The 22,567-nt window shown below is 47.8% G+C and overlaps 1 long non-coding RNA gene across 2 annotated transcripts; it reads right to left on the reverse strand.

The window, feature by feature from the left end:
- Window positions 1–1,998: 1,998 nt before the first annotated feature.
- Window positions 1,999–22,205, reverse strand: LOC138850395 (uncharacterized). 2 transcript variants are annotated; one of them, XR_011390112.1, is made up of 3 exons: window positions 22,002–22,205; window positions 13,029–13,193; window positions 1,999–3,350 (listed from the first exon to the last, which is right to left on the reverse strand). It is a non-coding gene; the product is annotated as an uncharacterized lncRNA (long non-coding RNA). The 2 variants fall into 2 exon arrangements; XR_011390111.1 differs by lacking the exon at window positions 1,999–3,350 and adding an exon at window positions 12,677–12,794.
- Between the last annotated feature and the right edge of the window lie 362 nt (window positions 22,206–22,567).

Genomic DNA, 22,567 nt, shown 5'->3' on the forward strand with positions numbered 1-22,567 from the left:
TGTTCTTAGTGAGACTGCTGCATAAATCTACAGTTCCAACTCCGAGTCTCCATCTGTTCATGATACGTGAAGTCCACAACCACCTGTGGTTCTTGCGCAGTGCCAGAGGCATGATTCTCTCCTCCAGTCTGTCTGCAATTTAGCTCCTTTCTCTAGGCCAGGGACACTCAAACTTTAGGCAGCCTCAGAATCACTGGAAAGACCTGTTGGACCACAGACACCTGGGCCCCATTCCAAGAGAAGAGAAAGGAAGAGGGAAGGGAACAGGAGGGAAATGATCAGAGTTCATTGCATGCCATAGGCCAGTGATGTAATATGTGCTCATTGTCTATCAAGAGTAAAACTTTTCAAGAGCCACTGTTCTGTTACCTCCCGGCCAAGAGCTCCTCTGGCCTCTGCTTGATTTCTTCCAATGCAGAGGAGACCCACAACTTTCCAAGAGGCTCCTTCAACCTCAGGGAGCTAAGAGAAGCCACATCCCTGTGGAGCAAGAGTGACAGCCAGGAAGCCAGAGCCTTGTCTCTCTAAGGGAAATCTTCTACATGTATTTCCCACAAGACACTTTATCTCTTAAAGGGTAGGTCTTCACACTGAATTGATTTGGAGGGGATGGCTCCAGTTTTTTAGTTGTAGTCATACATATTTTTGACTCCCATAGTCACATAAGTTCCAGATGCAAATTAGAGTAAGAACACATCTGTGCTCTGTGGCCTCAGGTGAAAAATGAGTCCTATTTATTTCAGCTGTTATATATAATGCTAAGTAGAAACTTCCGCTTTTCTCTTTTTTTCTCCTTGGGCTACTCAAGGCAGGGTCAAGGAAAGGCCTCCTTGGCTTCCAATCATGGGACAGCTCTTGTCTCAAGCTCCACAGAGCACCTGCACTTTGCCCAGGTGTGGGCAGGCCATCCCCACCCCCTCGAAAAAGGATTCTGATTATCTCCTCACTTAGTTGGCCAAATATCTCTGTAGACAGAGATCTCCCACTCACCCCAATTCTGGGCTGAGATAATCCAGGGAATAAGTATCTCCGTTCCTAGTAAGAAAGTTATGTCTGGGAAACCCATGAGAGGAGCTGGTACCCACTGATCCTAGCAAGAGCTCAAGCGACAGAGACAGTGAGGATGGAGACCCGAGCAGGGTCTTTTCAGAAGGGGATGGAACAGAGTGGACCTGAACCCAACAGCCTGGCGCCAAGTGGGAAAACTGACCACCCACTGGGCAGCACTTTCCCTTCCTCCTACCTGCACAGAGTCATGGGGCCCCTGCTGCATCCTGAACCCATAGAGGCACTGCAGGGGGACCAGGAGGTCTTCTGCTTGGTCCTCCCACCAAACTCAGGAGACCCTTCAGAGCACCTGTAGCCCTAGTCATTTACTATTGTGTAAGCACCTTTGGCGCAGGCAACCCGGTTCCCCATTGGGCATAAGGTCAGAAAATGTCAGAGATACACAAAAAAAATAAACATAAGAGGTTTTTCTAGCCACATTGTGTGCATTACTGAACTACTCTAACTTCAGAAACGCCTAAGTGAAAACTTACTTGAAAAGTCATTGTTTCCTTCTATTCCTTGCACACAGTCTAACTCCCTCCTCTGTATAGTTGTTTCAAGTAACTGAGGAGCCACAGTATGGAATACGCCAGAGGTCCCTCCTTTCCAAAGCCCAGAAAAAATATCTAAGGTGGCGGGAAAGGGGGTGGGAACCATTTTTTTTTTCATTGACACGGCTTTTCTGTGAAGTTTCAGTGCTGCGTTAAGCCACCAGGTGTCACTGACTTCACAGGTAACAGACGCATGTGACCGCTGAGAATGAAATTGATTATAGAAGTAAAACCACACAATTCTTTATTTTTTTCTTTCAGTTTATTTAATTTTTTATTTATTTCCCCCAAAAGAAATCTTTTATTTAAGGAATACAAACTTCGTGCATTTCATAAATACAACTTTAGGAATGTAGTTATTCTTCCCACCATACCCGCCCTCCCACACCTCCTCCTCCTCCCTCTCCCATTCCCAGTCCCATTCTCCACTAAGATCCATTTTTTATTAACTTTATACACAGAAGACCAACTCTATACTAAATAAAGAGTTCAAAAATTTGCACGAAAAGAAACTGTTGCTCAACAGCCAAGGGCTGTTCAAAGTCATTGCATCTTGTAGTTATTTAGTTTCTTTTTTTTTCTTTTTTAGAAACTTAATTAACTTTAAAGAAGCAGCTAAGAATAATACATCTTTTGTGAGCACTTAGACATAATTATAATGCAACTCTTTGAGGACAGAGGTCCTGCATGGGAAGTTAGTGCACAATGACTCTTGTTAATTTAACAGTTAACATTCTTATGTATGATGTCAGTGATTACCTAAGGCTCTTGACATGAGCTGCCTAGGCTATGGAAGCCTTTTGAATCCACAAACTCCATCAGTATTTAGACAAGGCCATAAGCAAAATAGAAGTTCTCTCCTCCCTTCAGAGAAAAGTGCCTCCTTCCTTGATGACCACTTCTTTCCACTGGGGTCTCACCCACCGAGGTCCTGCATGTAGGACATTTTTTTTGCCAGTGTCTTGGCTTTCCATGCCAGAAAACACACACATTCTGATCTCAATTTTGACTTGTTTTGTTATCACATTACTCAAAGGTATACAAACACAAAAATGTATACATCTTATGCTTATTTCAAAAATAATACAATTAAAAGTATAAAAATAGAAACAAAGCAATAAAATTCAAGTTAATATATTTGAATGATGTCTTTCTGCTGGAACTGAAGTGATGATTTGGACTTGACTGGGAGTAATGTATGCTCACATTTTAGGTTCACGGATATGGACGTAAGTCTACCACACACGTGGTGAATCATCATTTCAGTTATCTTTTAAATTCCTATTTAAAAATTAATTTTAATCCATCTATTATTCTTTTGATGAATCAATAGATTGAAGAATGCCACCCCAGTTCACTCAGCCATACCCTATTTTACACAACCCTTTGTAGTATTAATGTATTATAATGTTAATTACCTTTGAAATATTTCCCCCAAAGAGTTGAATATGAATACAAATCATTCCAGTAACTATTGATTTTTTTATGGCCTTTAGCTACTGAGAGCTGGCCAGACCTTGGGGAGCAGAAACTACAAAGTCCATTCCACCATTCCTGTCACCCCCACCAGGTGCAATATAGGCAGAGTTGTGCAGCTCCTCCTCCCCACCCTGGAGGTTCTGGTTTTGTCTCAAGTCCCCACCCCAGCCACCTCCAGGGTAAGCTGCCACCTGCAAGGCTGGCATTCCAGATGGGCTCCTTTTCTAGTCCCAGTAGCTCCATTTCCAATCCAGCTCCCTGCTCATGCACCTGGGAAAAGAGCAGGAAGTAAACAGCCAAACTACTTGGGCCCTTGCAGCCATGTGGGAGACCTGGATGAAGCTCCTGGCTTCAGTCTGGCCCAAACACAGCTGTTGCAGCCATTTGGGGAGTGAACCAGCAGATGGAAGAATGTTCTCTCTCTTTCTTCCTCTCTCTCTCTCTTTCTCTCTCTAATTCTGCCTTTCAAATAGACAAAATAAATCTTCTAAATTAAAAAAAGTAGAAAGAGAAGCTGGCACTGACATCCCATATGAGTGCTGGTTCGTGTCCCAGCTGCTCCTCTTCTGATCCAGTTTTCTGCTTATGGCCTGGAAAATAGTAGAAGATGGCCCAAGTGCTTGGGCCCCCGCACCGTCTGGCTCCTGGCTTCAGATTGGACCAGCTCTGGCCATTGTGGCCAGTTGGGGAGTGAACCAGTGAATAGAAGACTTTTCTCTATGTATCTCCCTCTATATATAACGTTGCCTCTCAAATAAGTAAATAAAATCTTTTTTGAAAAGTAGAAGAAAGAGAGTGCAAACTCTCGCCTGAGCTACTAGTTCTTAGCCACAATGTGGCTGTGGATGGGAAGAAATGTGAGGATGTGACTAGGCATCCGTTGAAAAAGTCCCTAAGAGTCCACCGTAATCCCAACATCCCCAGGGCGAGCTGGCCTGCACTGAGTGAGCATCTCAAGGGTGAACTGCTCAATTCCAAGTGAACCCGGATATCGGCCCACAAAGCTCTGTGCAAAGCTCTTCATCTTCACTCAAGAATTCTCCCGGTTCATAGGTCACCTCCTGGTCCATGAGATAATCTGTACATCCACTTTATTTTAACTTGCATCATGTTTATGTAAAAAATTCAATTTTTTTTTTTAGAAAAAGACAAAAGGATTTCTCCCCCCACGTTTGCATTGAGCTGCATTTGCCAGCATGCTGGTTCCTCCAGGCCCTGCTTCTGGAGGTGGTAATACCGGTGGTGCATGCTACCACGGTGGCTGAGCTCTGCAGAGATGAAAATGCGCACACAAATGCACACACGCACACACACACACACACCTCAAAAGGCACTACTCTCTGAGCAACAGGTTGAATGCCTAAATCCAAGGCATCGGCCTCAAGTGCAAGGGTTTCCAACGAATTCAGAGAAAAACCACAGAGACAAAGCTCGCAGAATGCAGCTACCCCACAGTCTGTGTGTGTAAACCCAACCTTCTGAGCAGCCGAGTTGTTGAACAAAGACCATCAGCCTCTGCCCTCCTTCGTGGTTCTTGGGGGCAGCTGCAGACAGAAAGGGGAGGCCGCAACTTTACACACCATACCTTCAGGCCAGCGAGAGAGCGGACTGCCCCATCCCGACAAAAATAGCCAGAACCACATGAATCTAATACATGACTTTTAAAAAGTTAAGAAATCCCCATGTCTACTTAAAATGGGTGTAATTTAGACCGCAATGAAAAATACAAAGTCCCCGAGTAACGAACTCCCACCCTCCTCCCTCAGGGCGTTTCCCACACCTTCCCCCCTGCCTGCAAGGTCACGTTCATTCGCAACCCCCAGCCCCTTCCTGATGGATCTGGCCTCCAGCATTCTACTGTGCTCTTGAAGCATTTATTCTGATTTACAATGTGTGCCTGTTTCTCCAGTGTGTGCTCCCGTCTGCAGACGGATGTTCCTAAGGGCTGTTTTCTCATCACTGGATGAACACAATCGGCATGGTGAGGCGGAACTGCCACTTCTCACCCACTCCTTGGGTGGTGGAAGACAGAAGTTCTCATGAAAAACACTCAGCAAATCCTGTCTGGCCTCTTAGGGTCCATCCCCACAGTGTCCATATGCATATGCAAGTGTCCTTAAGCCCGCAGAGCCGCCAGCCTGTCCGACTCGCCCTGCTTGCCTTTCATGCATCAGTCAAACCATCACCACAATCGAGATACAGAATATATATTTTGAAATCTCATCACCATTTGCAATCACTCCCTAACCCTTTCAATCCCCGGGGGTCCAGGCAACACAGATTTGCTTTCTTACCCTAGAGTTTGCTTTTTCTACAAATTTGTATAAACAGGATCCTACAGTAGTGGCCTTTTGTGTCTGACTTCTTTCACTTTGCATAATGCCTCTGAGCAGTGGGGACTCGCAGTTGATGCAGTTGATTTCCCCCTCGTTGAGTGTTACCCATTATATGGCTATGCCTCAGGTTGATCCATCCTTTGCCAGACATTTGAGCTGTTTCTAGTTCTTGGTTATTTCAAAAAAAGCACGCACACATCTTTGTGACATTCTGCTTTTTCGGGACTGGGTCAGGGGTGAGGCAAGGGAGACATGAGGAGGACAGGATGTTAGGAGGCACTTGGAGTTGTGCAAGTGCATCCAGTGGACTGTGCACCTCCTTCCCTGTTGTGCCCTGAATACGTGTCTGGACTCAGTCTCAGCCACGGTTTTCATTGCTTTAGTCACAGCACTGTTGAGCCAGTATCTAAGAGTGGGGTTGCTAGGTCAGGGGGTGAGGATATGCTCAAAACTACCAAACAGCTTCCCACAGTGGCTGTCCCATGTCCCATTACTTCCAGCAGTATGTAAGAACTCCAGTCCTCACATTCTCCCTGGCAGCTGGTATCTTAGTCTTCCTGTGTCAACCATTCTGAGGTTGTGCACCAGGACTTCAGTTTGCTTTTCCCCAGTGGTTAGTGGTATTAAGCATATTTTCACTTTTAAGTGTTTCTTTGCAACTTATCTGTCTCCTTTAGTGTATGTCTGTCAAAAGAATCTGCTCATTTTTACAAGTCATTTGTTTTATTAAGTTCTAATTATTCTACATATATCCTAGATAAAAGTCATTTATCAGATACTTTTTTTTTCTTGCAAAAGGTTTGCCTTTATTATTATTATTATTATTATTATTATCTTTTTTTTATCTTTTATTTAATGAATATAAATTTCCAAAGTACGACTCATGGGTTACAATGGCTTTCCCCCCCATACCGTCCCTCCCACCCACCACCCTCCCCTTTCCCACTCCCTCTCCCCTTCCATTCACATCAAGATTCATTTTCGATTATCTTAGTATACAGAAGATCAGCTTAGTATACCTTAAGTAAGGATTTCAACAGTTTGTTCCCACACAGAAACATAAAGTGAAAAATAATAGATGATTTTTTTTTAAATGATGATGAAATCAGATCAGACCTATTGTCGTGTTTAATCCCAGTGAGAGTCAAGTTGGGAATTGATAATTTCTTTTTTTTTTTTTTTTTACAGAAGATCAGTTTAGTGTACATTAAGTAAAGATTTCAATCGTTTGCACCCCCATAGAAACACAAAGTGAAATATACTGTTTGAGTACTCGTTATAGCATTAAGCCTCAGTGTACAGCACATTAAGGACAGAGATCCTACATGAGGAGTAAGTGCACAGTGACTCCTGTTGTTGACTTTACAAATTGACACTCCTGTTTATGGCATCAGTAATCTCCCTATGCACCAGTCATGAGTTTCCAAGGCTATGGAAGCCCCTTGAGTTCTCCGACTCTTATCTTGTTTAGACACAGTCATAGTCAAAGTGGAGGTTCTCTCCTCCCTTCAGAGAAAGGCACCTCCCTCTTTGAAGACCTGTTCTTTCCACTGGGATCTCACTCACAGAGATCTTTTTGCCAGAGTGTCTTGGCTTTCCATGCCTTATCAGATACTTTTTTACAAATGTTTTCTCTCAGGTTGTGGCTGCCCTCGTGATTTTTCATACATGTGATTTTGTAGTTTGGACGAGGTATCTTCTATTTCTGGTTTTCCTAAGGTTTCATCATACTGTTAAATGTGGCCAAATCGTTTTTCTGTCTCCACTGAGATGGTCACATGGTAATAGAGTAAATGGCTGCTCTCTTTCAATTCTGCCTGCCTTGGAATGAACTCCGGGTAATCACACCATGGTAGACTTCCTACGTGTTGCAAGATCTCACTTGCTAACATTTTGATTAGTAAATTTTTGTCTGTGTTCCTGAGGAATCATGGTCAATCATTTTACTTGTTCGTCAAGTCTTTGTTTGACTTGGGTATCTGGGTGATGCTGGCCTCATAAAGTAAGTTGAGAAGTGTTCTAGCCTCTCCTATTTTCTGGAAGCATTAATATAGAGTTTGTGTTATGTCGCTCCCCCATTCGCGGAGGAACGACACAGGACCCTGCGCTGTTCTTTTGTCTGCTCGGCCCTTCCCAGGTTTGCTGCTGGTTCTTCCCGGGTGGGCTGCCAACCCCTCCACCTCCGTGGAGGGGCGGCTCCCCCTGCCACTTTCCCCACTTCCGCGGGGGAGTGGCACACTGCCGGCCGGCTCTCTCGGGGGCTGCTCAGATGTTATCTGGATGTTCCTGGTGCATGTTGTCTCTCTCCTCCTTTATAGTCCTCTTCCACCAATCCCAACTCTGCTACCCACACGACGAGCACGCTGCTCTCCTCCAATCAGGAGCAGCTCCTGCAGTTTATTGGTCGAACTGGAGGCAGCTGCGTAGAAACTGTTTACTCCTCTCCCAGCGCCATATTGTGGGAGAGCAGATGCATAGAATAAGTCTTAATTCCAGTAACTTAGTCTAGTCCGAGTTGCTCCCCACAGTGTTATTTCTTCCTTCATTGTCACAGGCCTGGAATTTTCTCTGTGGGAAGACTTTAAACTATGGATTCCTGTCTCCTAACAGGTATAAGGTGATTTATATTATCTCTCCCTTTTAAAGCTTTTGGGGTTTGTTTTGTTCAAGGAATTTATACTGTCACATAGACAAATCTGTTGATAAATTTGTTTGTGATGTTTCCTTAATATCATTTTTAATATTCATTTATTTGAGAAGTAGAATTATAGACAGCGAAGGAGAAACAGAGAGAAAGATATTCCATCTGCTGGTTCATTCCCCAAATGGCTGCAGTGGCTGGAGCTGGGCCAATCTGAAGCCAGGAGCCAGGAGCCAGGAGCTTCCTCCGGGTCTCTCACGTGAGTGCAGGGACCCAAGCACTTGGGTCATCTTCCACTGCTTTCCCAGGCCACAGCAGAGAGTTGAATCAGGAGAGGAGGAGCCAGGACTTGAACCGGCACCCATATGGGATGCTGGCACCACTGGTGTTGGTTTTACTTGCTCCGCCACAGCACCAACCCCCCCCACCATATCATTTTGATGTGTGATGATTAGGTAATGATGTTCCCTCTCATTATAATTTGCATCCTATCATTTTCCTTATTACCCAGCTAAACACAGCCATTATTTTTGCTTTAAACAATAATACCTATTTTTCAAAAATCAAGAGAAGAAAACCAAACTTGTATATGGCCTTTTATGTTTGCCTACATTTTTAGCAATTCCAGTGTCTTTGTTTCTTCGTGCTGAGCAGAGATGCCCTTAAAGTCACTCCCCTTCAGACTGAGGTAATATATGGAATCACTTGTTATGTAGATCTGCTGACATCGTTTCTTTCATTTATCTGAAAATATCTTTACTTCTTTTTTCTAAAAAGAACACTTCAGAGATATCCAGTGACTTTTTTCCCTTCAGCAGTTTCTAATAGTCTCAATGTCTTTGGTGACCATAGTTCTGTGAGAATATCAGCCATTGATCTTATCACTGTTTCCTTGTGTGTAATGTATCATTTTGGGGGTGACTTTTACACTTTTATTTTTACTATTAGTTTTCAACAATTTGACCATAATGTGTCTAAAAGCAGTTTTCTTTGTACTTCACAGGTTTGAAATTAATAGGAGCTGGCACAGTGGCGTAGCAAGCTATGCCTCTGCCTGCTGCACATCCCATATAGGCACCCGATCTAGATCCAGCTGTTCCACTTACGATCCAGCACCCTGCTAATGGCCTTGGAAAGCAGTGGAGGATGGCCTGAGTCCTTGGGACCTTGCACCCACGTGGGAGACCCGGAAGAAGTGCCTGGCTTCTGGCCTTGAATTGGTCCAGTTCCAGCCGTTGCAGCCATTTGAGGAGTAAACCAGTAGATGGAAGATATCTCTCTCTGTCTCTCCCTTTCTTTGTCACTCTGCATCTCAAGTAAATAAATCTTTTAAAAAAATTAATATTTTCTATCCAAACTTTTACATCTTTGAGACATGTTTTATTTATTCCAATGTATTTTCTGCCTCTTTGCTCCTCTTCTTCTGGAATCCCAATTACAAATATTTACTTATTTATATTTACAAATATTTACATATTTACTCAATCTTCATTTTCTCTTTTATTCTAGATGAGTAATTCTTTCAGCTATATCCTCTAGTTCATTTGTTCTCTACAAGTTCACATCCAATATACTGTTTTGTATATCAGACAAAACATTTAATTTCAGTTATTGTAATTGTCAGTTACAGAATTTTCATTTAGCCCTATTTGGGGTGGGGTAGGATACTCTGTTCATTTATTGATAGCATGCTTTCATTCAGTTCTTTGAACATATTTGTAAAAGCTAAATTCAAATATTTATGTGCTAAATCCAACATCTAGATGCTCTTGAAGTCAATTTTATTTTTTAAAAAAGATTTATTTATTTATTTGAAAGGCAGAGGCAGAGAATGAGAGAGAGAGGGAGAGAGAGAGAGAGAGGTCTTCCAATGCTGGTTCACTCCCCAGCTGGAGCTGCCCCAATCTGAAGCCAGGAGCCAGGAGCCTCCTCTGGGTCTCAAACACAAGGGCTCAAGAACTTGGGCCATCTTCTACTGCTTTCCCAGGCAATAGCAGAGAGCTGGATCAGAAGTGGAGCAGCGGGGACTCAAACCAATGCCCATATGGGATGCCGGTATTGCCAGCAGCAGCTTTATCCACAATGCCAGAGCACTGGCCTCCTTTTTCCTAAACATGGATCATGCTTTCCTTTTCCTTTGTATGCATAGAAATATTTAAAAATTATTCATGCTAAACCACATACAAAAACAATTCTAGATTTGGTCATGTTCATAAGAGGCTGAACATTGGTCCAGTAAACAGTTGAGTCACTGAATTAAAACTGAAAACATTGGGTCCAGCAGTATGATGTTCTTTACAACTCCTGCTGCTGCTTTTTCAGTCTGGCCTCCTATTGAGTTTCCCTGTGCCTTAAAAAAACACTGACATTCAGCCAAGATTTGAGCAGAGGTGAATCTTACCCTCTCTATAGCTTCCTTTCTTCTACTAACCCCCTATTATTGCCAATTTCTCTGCCATATTTAGCACTGTTTTTTAATGCTTCAAGCCCTTCTTCAGACTTCTGGCATCACTTTGCACACAATTAAGGTATGCATTGAATTGTGTGTATGTGCATGTGTGTGTGTTTGTGTTTAATGACAGATCTCATTCTATGTAGCTCTACCTTTTGATGTTACATTTCCCCCTGCTATGTGCCTACCTTCTCACAAGACCCTTGGGGCTCCCCTTCATATTATATTTTAGCTGTCAGCCAAGTATTTAGATAGCTTTTTAAAAAAAAATATTTATTTTATTTGTTTAAAAGGGTTACAGAGAAAGGTAGAGACAGAGGGAGAAAGAGAAAGGTCTTCCATCTGCTGGTTCATTCCCCAGATGTCTGCAACAACTAGAGCTGAACAGATCCAAAGCCAGGAGCCAGGAGCTTCCCCTGAGTCTCCCAACAGGGTGCAGGGGCCCAAGGACTTAGGCTATCCTCTGCTGCTTTCCCAGGTGCATTAGCAGGGAGCTGGATTGGAAGTGGAGTAGCTGGGAGTTGAACGGGTGCCCATTTGGGATACCAGAGCTGCAGGCTGGGGCTTTAACCCACTGCACCACAGCACCCGCCCCAACAGCTTATTTTCTGAATGTGGGTCTCACTCCTTATAAATTCTTACAAGAAAATTTCCTTTTTAAACTTCCAACTGCTTTCCAGCTCTGAGCTCTGCTCTCTGGCACCATTGGCTGAGCAAAACTGCGATTTCTCTCTGTGTTGTCTCCCACAGTGGTGCCTGAACAGATCTGGTTGTATCCTTGGGTTCACTCCTCCCCTCCACTCATTCACAGCTTCCACGTCTCCCAGCCCAGGATCTCGCTCTGCGGCTCTGAAGAGACAGCAGCACTAGGCGCAGCACTAGCAGCGGGCACTACCTAGGGGAATCTTCCCGCTCTTCCGGATGCTGTGACTCTGGACATTGTCAACAACCCCCTAACTTGCTGAAGTTCCTGAGCCCCAGCCTCAAGGCTGAGCTGAAGTAGGGGCAGGAGACAGTCTTCTGGTGCTTGTGAATATGAACCAGAGCAGGCTTTTCCAGCAAACCTGAGCCCAGCAAAGTTTGGCTCTAGAACGGTCAGGCTCATTTTCCAACAGACTGGGGTCTTGGTCTGGCCCCCACAAATAGCTATTTCTGTGATGTTGGGTGTTACTTAACATTCCTGAGACTTGATTTTAACACGATTGCATATAATAGAATCTACCTACTTAGGGTGATTTAAGAATTAAATGGGAATAAAGAAATCAGCATAGACTCAGCACAGATTATTGTTCAAAAATGGTCATTATATTACACCTAAACTTCCCAGACCCTGTAAGAATTTTCTTTTAATTATTCTCATATCGTTGTTGAGGAATCAAGGCTCAGAGGTTGAGGAATTTGTCCAAGGGCATTCAGCTAGTCCCTCAACAACTAGAACTGCAGTCCTTCCAAGAAAGAAAAACAGAAAATGTGCAGACGACCTTTACAGTTCCCAAGTAGAAATGCATGCCTCTGATTTCCACAGCTGCTGGTAAACTATTTATTGCCGTGGGACTGATGCTCTGAGGACACCCTGCAGGGCACGGCTGCTGCCTTACTCAGCCTTGTTCACCAGCGCCTCACCGCAGACGGCCCGGAAGGTGCTCCCGAGCCGTTGCTGACTTGAAGAGCAAGGAGGGGACCGGGGTCAGAGCCCCGGCAGAGGCAGGGCTGGGGCTGAGCCTGCGTCTGTGGGTCAACGCGACCCTGAGGGTTCAAGGCTGGGTGGATCAGAGGACAGCGGAACTCCCTGTTGGCCGAGAACTGGAAATCAGGAGCAGCGGACGGCTTGGGGCTGGGGCAGGGGGATGCAAAGATGAGGCTCAGATGGGGTTTGAGGGGGAGAGGGGCCATTGAACCAGGATTCTGCGCTGTGAAAATCCACCGGGCAATCCCCCACCCCTCCCGTGGACTGGCCCCTGCCCTGGAGTCATTCCTAATGGGAGACACACCCAGGAAACCACAGCGCGAAGACTTACACAGCCACCTCCCAACACCCAGCAACCAGCAGTGTTTGGTGATGGCTGTGAGGATGCAGGGCCCTGGAGGAGTGGGGTGGGGACCGGTCAGTCCGGGAGAGCTCCGCGGAGGAGGAGGGAGGGAGAGGCTGGGGGCGGAGCGTGCTCACCTCTGGGAAGGTGAGGCCTGGCCCCTTGGCTGGGACGCCCGGCCTGGGCCCCTGTTGCTCCAAGGGGAGCGCGGAGCCCAGCAGGTGGCAGCTGCTGTGAGGGGGCCTGCAATGCGATCTCCAGGGAAACAGCCGAGAATAACCGCTCCGCCCAGGACCACTCCCTGGCTCGGCCGCCTTCCTCTCCCTGCGCGGGCTTTGCGCTCTGCGCCTGCCGTGGGCGCCCCTCACTCCCGCCCCCTCGCTCCTCCGTGATCCCCAACCCCCCGGGGCAGGTTGTGGGGAGGAGGGAACAGTCAGAAATCCAGTTCTATTCCAGTGACCCCTCCCTCTCACCCACCCACCCACCTACCTCATTTTCTCATCTTCCCTGCAGGTGGTGAGTCACCACCCAGTCTCCAAGCTCCCTTCTGGCTCCAGCATCCCAGGTTCTAGGTCAGGAGAGAGCTGACCTGGCTCCCGTCTCCTTCCTGTGTGCTGGCGCTCACGTCTGCTCCAGCCACACTGCCTCCTCTTCCTGGAAGTTAGGGGACATGTGCTGCCTCAGGGGCAGGGCGCAGGCTGTTACCTGTGCCTGGAGAGCCATTCCCTGGACATCTGCTTGACCACTCACTCTCTCCTTCCAGTAGTCACCAGGGAAAGGCAAATCAAAGCCACAAGATGTCACTTCACATCCGCTAGAGTGGCTAGAGTAAGAAAGCTTCGTGAGGGGCAGGCACTCAGCCTAGCCGCGTACATGCTGTTTGAGAGGGTCGCAGCCCATATTGAAGTACCTGGGTTTGACACCTGGATTCAATACTGAGTTCCAGCTTCTGGCTCCAGCTTCCTGCTAATGCAGACCCTGGGGGGCAGTTGTGATGGCCCAAGTTATTTGGACCCCTGTCACCTACATGAGAGAGTGGATTGGGATCCCAACTCCTGGCGTTGCTCTTGCCCAGCCCCACTACTGTGAGCATTTGGGGAGCGGGCCAGCAGATGGGAACTCTCCTCTCCACTTCTCACTTCTCTTCTCTCTCTCTCTCTCTCTCTCTCTCTCCCCCTCTCTCTGATTCCCTGTCTCTCTGACTTTCAAATAATTTTTTAAAATTGATCTTGTGATATGTTCTAAGATTAGTTTTTTGTGTGCTTTAAACTTGGTGTTGGCAAAGGTGTAGAGAAAATGTGACTCTGGTACACTGGTGGCGAGGTCTAAAACAATGTGGCTGTCAGTTTCTCAAATGATTGAACACAGAATTTAGCACACAACCCAATAACTGTACTCCTAGGTATATACCCAAGAGAAATAAACACACATGTTCATTCAGGACCTTGGACGTGAATTATGGCAGCGTGGCTCATAATAGCTAAGGGGGAAACAGCTCCAACAATGGCTGAATGCTCATCCATGCAATGGAATAGGGGTGCTGATGCACACTACAGCCCAGCTGAGTGCTGGACTGCTGTGCTGTGTGAAAGAAGCCATTCATTCTAATGGCAGGAGAGGCCTGGATAGGAAATCTACAGAGACAAGAAGGAGATTAGCAATCACTTAGGGCTGAAGAAAAGTGAGTAATGGGGGCAGGGGAGGGAGTGGTAGCTGAAGGCACAAAGTTTCTTTCGAAATGATGAAATGTTCCTAAAATCGACTCTTTTGTTTAAAGATTTATTTATTTATTTGAAAGAGTTACACAGAGAGAGAAGGAGAGGCAGAGAGAGAGAGTGAAAGAGGGAGAGAGAGAGAGAGAGGGGTCTTCCATCTGCTGGTTCACTCCCCAATTGGCCGCAACAGCCGGAGCTGTGTGCCAATCCAAAGCCAAGAGCCAGGAGCTTCTTCCAGGTCTCCCACGCGGGTGCAGGGACCCAAGAACTTGGGCCATTTTCTACTGCTTTTCCAGGCCATAGCAGAGAGCTGGATCAAAAGTAGAGCAGCCGGGACTCAAACCGGCACCCATATGGGATGCCTGCACCACAGGCGGCAGCTTTACCCGCTATACCACAGCACCGGCCCCTAAAATTGGCTCTTTTGATTGCTGTGCATACCTGTGAACTCTGAATGAATGAAATGGGTGGTATGTAACTTCTATCTCAGGAAAGCCGTTTCTTAAAGCATGCACTAGAGGTACAGAATGATAACAAGTGCTTTGCGGCCAGGCTGACCTAGGTTTGAATCTTTGCTCCATTATTTACCAGCCTAGGGTCCTCTCACCTGTAGAGGGGATAGGATGGTCATATCAACCTCATGGAGTGGCTGTGATGAAGAGATCATGCGAGTCAGTGCTCAATATCGCCTTGCCTGTAGCAAGCATAGAACTGATGTTATCTGGGGCCGGCGCCGTGGCTCACTTGGTTAAACCTCCACCTACGGTGCCGGCATCCCATATGGGTGCCGGGTTCTAGTCCCAGTTGCTCCTCTCCCAGTCCAGCTCTCTGCTGTGGCCCGGGAAGGCAGTGGAGGATGGCCCAAGTGCTTGGGCCCCTGCACCCGAATGGGAGACCAGGAAGAAGCACCTGGCTCCTGGCTTCAGATCTGCGTAGCTCCAGCCATAGCAGCCATTTGGGGGGGTGAACCAACAGAAGGAAGACCTTTCTCTCTCTCTCTCTCTCTCTCTCTCTCACTGTCTAACTCTAAAAAAAATAAAAATAAAAAAGAACTGATGTTATCCTTCCTACAGAAGGCGAGTTGCACCTGGCTGAAGACAAACCAGTGAGGCAGGTGCTTGAGGTCCTCAAGGACTATTCAGACACCTGCCAACACATTTGGTTAGAAAAGCAGATTTTGTCCTTTAGGGGCAAACAGGTCCAAATCCTGGTGACACCCACAGAGCAATCTATGGTGGCTATTTTCCAAGGGGGAGGGGGGCTGCTGCACTGTTCAGTTTCTGGCAGGCCTCCTGCATCCACCCACTCTCTGGAGAAGGTGGGGGCAGTGACTTGCCCCCTCCTCCACACATTCCCTAGGCAGGAGGTCCAGGAGGAGGAAGGGTAGACAGGGGCAGGGTCATGACAATGATGGGCTAGGCAGATCTAAGGAGCAGACGACTTTGGCCCCAAAAGAGCTGTCTCTGGAAGGGCAAGGCTCTTCCACCTGCATGTCAGAATGTTGGGGGACTTGAGCGATGGATGCCAGCATCATTGGCAGGGTTGCATGGGCCCTGCAGGACAGAGGGGGAGGATGTACCCACTCCTTGATGGATGCTCTCTCCAAACAAATCTCCAGGAAGGATCCAGGCACCTCTGCCTTGTTATCACACTGGCCTTGTATCCTGGTGGCTGTTTGGTTGGGGCAGCACTCGGGAGCGGGCCATGTGTGTAAAAGCCTACAGTCTACCGAGACTATGTAACCCTGGGGCAAACACTGATCCAGCTGCTACCATGCTTTATTTTTTTAAAGATTTTTATTTATTTATTTGAGAGGTAGAGTTACAGAAAGGGAGAGGGAGAGACAGAGAAAAAGGTCTTCCTTCCATTGGTTCACTCCCCAAATGGCCACAACGGCCAGAGCTGCACCAATCTGAAGCCAGGAGCTGGGTGTTTCTTCCTGGTCTCCCATGTGGGTGCAGGGGCCCAAGCACTTGGGCCATCTTCTACTGCTTTCCCAGGCCATAGCAGAGAGCTGGATTGGAAGAGGAGCAGCCGGGACTCAAACCAGCGCTCATATGGCATGCTGGCACTGCAGGCGGAGGATTAACCTACTGTGCCATGGCGCCAGCCCCTGCTGCCATGCTTAAGGCTCCTGCACACGTGAAGTAATCGTCTGTGTGGGGAGCAAACCGGACTAGACTGTTACTGGAATTAAGACTTATTCTATGCATCTGCTCTCCCACAATATGGCGCTGGGAGAGAAGTAAACAGCTTCCGCACAGCTGCCTCCAGTTCAACCAATTAACTGTAGGACTTGCTCCTGATCGGAGAGCAGCGTGCTCGGCGTGTGGGCAGCCGAGTTGGGATTGGCGGAGAAGGACTGTAAAGGAGGAGAGAGACGGCATGCACCAGGAACATCTATGGGGAACATCTAAGGGAACCCGTGCAGCCCCCGAGAAAGCCGGCTGGCGGTGTGCCGCTCCCCTGCGGAAGTGGGGAATGTGGCAGGGAGAACTGCCCTTCCACGGAGGTGGAAGGGATAGTAGCCAACCCGGGAAGAACCAGCAGCAAACCCGGGGAGGGCCGAGCAGACGAAAGAACAGCGCAGGGTTCTGTGTTGCTCCTCCACGAAGAGGGGGAGTGACATAATGGTGCCGTGACTCGGATAGGAAACCTAGCTCGGATAGGAAACTTAGGACGGATAGAAAACTTAGGAGGGAAAGAAACGGGAAGAACTGGGAAAATACCGAAGAGAGAGACTAGCAAACAGCCTAGGGAAAAGCCGGACGAAAAAGGTGCCGGAAGAAGCTATTAAGCCTAGGCATAGACTCAGATACGGACTACGGGGGGAAGCTGGGAGAAATCTTTAAGGTCGAAAGTGAAAGCTAGAACAAACAGACTCGGACGCGGACTGTGGGGAGAGGCCAGGAGAAATGAGGGAGGAATATCGTTGGAGGAAAGCTTGGGGAAACATACCGGGTAGAGAAAACTGTTAGGGAAATTGAAGCCGCGGGGGGCAGGCCAAGGCGGAAACGAAAGCCACTTTGGGGTTCTCAAGTTAGCCCGGGAATAGGGGGCGAAAAGTTGAAACCAGAAGCTGAGACGCAAGCCAGATTGGGATCCGTCTGATTAGCCCGGGGAGCAAAGGACGGGAAGCCAAACCGTGGGGCGGAGACGTACGCTGGGTTGAATTCGCCAGGCTAGCCCGGGGAACTTAGATTGAATCCTAGTGGCGGAGACGCAAGCTACGCTGTGTTACTCGCGGAAGCCGCCGCGTGCAGAGAGAGCACGGGGCGTGAATAGATAGGGAACGCTGGCGTAGGCCGTGGTTCAGACGCGAAAGGGTTAAGCGTGGAGACCGCGGAGCGCGCAAAGCCGAGCCGCGCAAAGCCGGGAAGCTGCGCAGATGAGAGAGGCGCGCGGGCTGAAGCAGCGCAGAGCCGGGAACCTGCCGGCGGGGCGAGGTGCCGGAAAGCTGCGGGGATAAGAGAAACAGAAGTTTAGAAGTAAAAGAGAAATAGGAATGTTGGCAGACAGAAGTAAAATGGGAGAAATAGAAATGCCCGGAGATAGAGAAATAGAGAAAAATAAGGCCTCCCCTCAACATGCCAATTAGAAGGCTTGGATTCGGTCTGCCCGATTAGTGAGGCGATGAGTACCTGGGCGGCTAGCCGCAGGTCACCGAAGACAGGCACGAATTAACATCAGTAAAGCTTCCCCACAATGCAACAATTAGGAGGCTTGGATTCGGTCTGCCTGATTTAAGGCGGTAAGCGCCAGCAAAGCTCGACCAGAGTATGAGCTGCAGGTCACCGAAGATAGGCACGAACCAACACTAATAAGTCTCCCCCACAATAAGGCAATGAGAAGGCTTGGATTCGGTTTGCCTGATAGGTCTTGTAAGTCCCCTGCAGGCAGAGCAGAGCATGCGCTGCAGGGCACCGAACACAGGCACGCATCAGCGCCTAAAAACCTCCTCACAACATGGCGAAGAGAGGACCCGGATTCGGTTTGCCTGATTGATAGGACTTGTAAGAGCCTGTGGCAACTCTAGCAAGTAGAGCAGAGTGTGTGCCGCGGGACACCGAAGACAGGCGCGTATCAACGCCAAAAATAAAAAGAAAGGGGGATCTGTGGGGAACAAACCGGACTAGACTGTTACTGGAATTAAGACTTATTCTATGCATCTGCTCTCCCACAATATGGCGCTGGGAGAGAAGTAAACAGCTTCCGCACAGCTGCCTCCAGTTCAACCAATTAACTGTAGGACTTGCTCCTGATTGGAGAGCAGCGTGCTCGGCGTGTGGGCAGCCGAGTTGGGATTGGCGGAGAAGGACTGTAAAGGAGGAGAGAGACGGCATGCACCAGGAACATCTATGGGGAACATCTAAGGGAACCCGTGCAGCCCCCGAGAAAGCCGGCTGGCGGTGTGCCGCTCCCCTGCGGAAGTGGGGAATGTGGCAGGGAGAACTGCCCTTCCACGGAGGTGGAAGGGATAGTAGCCAACCCGGGAAGAACCAGCAGCAAACCCGGGGAGGGCCGAGCAGACGAAAGAACAGCGCAGGGTCCTGTGTCGTTCCCCCACGAAGACGGGGAGCGACATAATGGTGCCGTGACTCGGATATGAAGCCTAGGCAGGGTTTAGTGTCGTTCCCCCACGAAGACGGGGAGCGACAGTCTGTCTTACTTGTGACCTGTTTGTTTCAGTTCTCTAGCCACAAACATACAATCCTCACTTATTCACTCTTTCTGGTAAGTAACGAATTCACCGTTTATGTGAGCAAGAACATGTTAAAACGTTTGTATTTTTCTCTCTCATTGTAAACTGGTTTCCGAGGCTCATATTTTAAAGTACAGAAATGAGTTGACTTAAGTAACTAATGGGTGTCTCTCCTTGGGGATCGCCTATTTCCAAAGATGGTTTTATTTTGTAAAGAGAGTTTGGAACATTTAGTGCCACTGGGGGACACTCCAGGCACCCTAGTCTTGCAGCGAAGCCAGCACCTCCATAGTGGAGGAAGTAGCTCCTTGATCAGGGATCCTGATAAAAAAAGTTCCTTTCTGTGAAAGAAGGAGAGAACTTCCACTTTGACTACGACCTTGTCTAAGTATGATCAGAGTTGGTGAACTCAGGGGGCTTCCATAGCCTTGGAAACTCATGACAAGAGCCTAGGGTGATTACTGATGCCATAAACAAGAGTGTCAATTTGTTAAGTCAACAACAGGAGTCACTGTGCACTTACTCCTCCTGTAGGATCTCTGTCCTAAATGTGCTGTACATTGTGACTTAATGCTATAACTAGTACTCAAACAGTATTTTTCACTTTGTGTTTCTATGTGGGTGCAAACTGTTGAAATCTTTACTTAATATATGCTAAACTGATCTTCTGTATATAAAGAGAATTTAAAATGAATCTTGATGTGAATGGAAGGGGGGAGGGAGAGGGAAAGGGGAGGGTTGCGGGTGGGAGGGAAGTTATGGGGGGGAGCCATTGTAATCTATAAGCTGTACTTTGGAAATTTATATTCATTAAATAAAAGTTAAAAAAAAAATAAGTTCTTCTTGAGCATCTTCCAGGGACCTTCCTGGGCGTGTACAAACCCAGAGATTCCCTTCAGCATGCACCTATGCCCAATGTGATAAGCTTTCGGGTAGGTTCAGAAATGTGTCCTGTGTCACGCAGATAGTAAGTGAAGCGTGCAATTCAGACCTCATTTGGTCTTGTTCTAAAGTCCTGGCTTTCCCCCAGATAGCTAAGTGCAGCACGAGCACATCTAGAGAGGCTGTTAGGACCTGAAGGGCACTGCTCAGCCCAGAAGCAGAGCTGATCAGCAAGTGTCCTTGGACAAGCTGCCCACTACAGAGGTGTCTCCAGTCAGCATCAGGAGGTTTAGGGAGGTTCCCAAGCATGGGGGAATAGTCCCCCCATCCTGGCCACATGGGTGGCAGGTGCCAAGCACTTGGGCCAATATCCACTGCTTTCCCAAGCACTTGAGCGGGGAGCTGGATCAGAAGCAAAGCGGTTGGGACTCAAACTGGTATCATGGGTGGCGGTTTAACCCATTGGGCCACAGTGCTGGCCCCCATTCAGTCCTTAGGAAGAGGGAAAGCCTGTTATTTGCAAAAGTAAGATCGAATGTTGGGGGGCCAGCATTGTGGCATAGATGGTTAAGCTGCCTGCAATGCCAGCATCTTATGTGGGCACCAGTTTAAGCCCTAGCTGCTCCACTTCCAATCTAGGTCCCTGCTAGTGGCCTGGGAAAGCAGCAGAAGATGGTCCAAGTCCTTGGGCCCCTGCACCCATTGTGGGAGATCCAGATGAAGCTCCTGGTTCCTGTCTTGGGTGGGTCCAGCCCTGGCCATTGCATCCATTTGGGGAATAAACAGATGAAAGGCAGATGAAAGGCCTCTCCCTATACATCGACCTCTGTCTCTAGAACTCTTTAAAATATATATATGTATATTTTTTTAAAAAGGGATTGAACTTAGAAGATGTTATTTTAAGTGAACAAAGCCAGGCACAGCAAAGCAAATAGTGTGTAATCTCACATGTGAATCATAAAAAAGCCAAAACCCAAGGAAGAACAGAATGGCAGTTACCAGCAGTGGTGTGGGCAGGAAGAGGGAGGTGTTGGTGGAAGGCTATGAAACTTCAGTTTGCCAGGAGGAATAAGGTCCAGAGATCTACTGTGTGTGGTTCTCACTACAGTTAGTAACAATGTACATTCTTCAAGTTTGCTAAGAGAGCAGATTTTAAGTATTTTCAGCACACACACACAAAGCATGTGAGGTCATATATGTATTAATTATTTGAATTTAGCCATTCCGTGATGTCTACATATTTCAAAACAACATGTTGTACACAATACATATACATATATATATATAAAATACGTATTTGTCCATTAGAAATAAACAGAAAATTTTTCATGGGAAATAAATAAATGAAATTTCTCTTGTGAATCCCTTAGGGTACTGGTCTATTGGAGGTGAACATGTCAGCCCTCCGTTGGAACAGACTGTCTTTACTTCCTAGAAAGTAGCTGGCTGGTGTTTAGGGGCCGTATTGTGAGGAAAGTGTGCCTAGTAAATATTAAAGTCACCCTCAGAAAGCAGGTGCACTGGAGCCAGCTGGAAATAACTGGAGTGAGATGGTTTTGCACATCTCTTCCCTACTCCATGTTCAATGTCCTGCCTGGAATTTAGCCATTGTAGGGTTTCTTTTACACCATAGAAACCAGCAAATGCTGGAAACCAGGGCCTTTTCCCCTTGAAGAGCTATCCTTCAGACAGGTCCCAACACTTGCCTGGCCGTGGGAAAGGCAGGCAGGAGCAGAGAGACGGCCCAAGGGAACTCCATCGAAACTCACTCCAGAGCCTTCGGTGGCAAAGAGAGCAGATCCTCCTAGGGTACAGCTACTGTGCAGCTCACTGCTTCCCCTCCCCCTCTCCCCTCTTCCTCCCCCTCTCCCTCTCCCTCTTCCTCCCCCTCTCCCTCTTCTTCTCCCTCTCCCTCTTCCTCCCCCTCTCCCTCTTCTTCTCCCTCTCCCTCTTCCTCCCCCTCTCCCTTCTCCCCCCTCCCCTCTTCCCTCTACCCTCTCTCCTCTCTCTCTCCCCTTTCCCTCTCCCTCTCCCCCCCTCTCTCAATGTTTATTACTGAGGGCATACGCTGTGTCTCCACTGGAAGGTAGAGTAGATTGCTAACACTGAACTTTGTCTTTGAGTCCAACCCTGAAATAGAGCCATACCTGGATGCTCACTCACCACAGACCAGGAGGCTGTCATGTTAGCAATGGAGCAACAGCGCACACGTGACAGCTCGGGGCTTGCAGAACCCTGTGGCTTGGACCCCTCGAGTGTCAGTCAGAGGAGCAGGTGCTGGGTGATGGAGGCTGTCACCTCAGGGCTCAGTGACTGCAGCAGATGCTGACTTCATAGAGAGTAAACACCCTGCTGATACCCAGGCACAGGTGCGGCCCAGCAAATGTTTGCTGAATGGAAAGCAGTGCAGGCTGCCATCTGTGCCTCTCTTGTTTACAGAGCTGGGAGAGGCACAGGGTCAGTGCATCTGGTATGATCACAAATGACCAACAAAGTGCCAGGAGTGAGAGCCAGGACACCAGAGCCTGGAGCTGGGGTGGTCAAGGCCAGCCCCCAGGGGCCATGGAAGCTGCTTCTGGGAGGGTTAGCAAGCAGGACAGGGGCTGTCAGGGTAGGAGTGGGAAGAGTGGGCAGGCTGGAGGCTGAGGGGACATCCTTCTTGGATCATGAAGGATACAGGGACTCCATAAATGGGGCGTTGTTTCAGTGAACAGCTCCTGCAGGGCTCT

Source organism: Oryctolagus cuniculus, chromosome 7 (genome assembly GCF_964237555.1).
Source record: "Oryctolagus cuniculus chromosome 7, mOryCun1.1, whole genome shotgun sequence".
Taxonomy (NCBI): Eukaryota; Metazoa; Chordata; class Mammalia; order Lagomorpha; family Leporidae; genus Oryctolagus; species Oryctolagus cuniculus.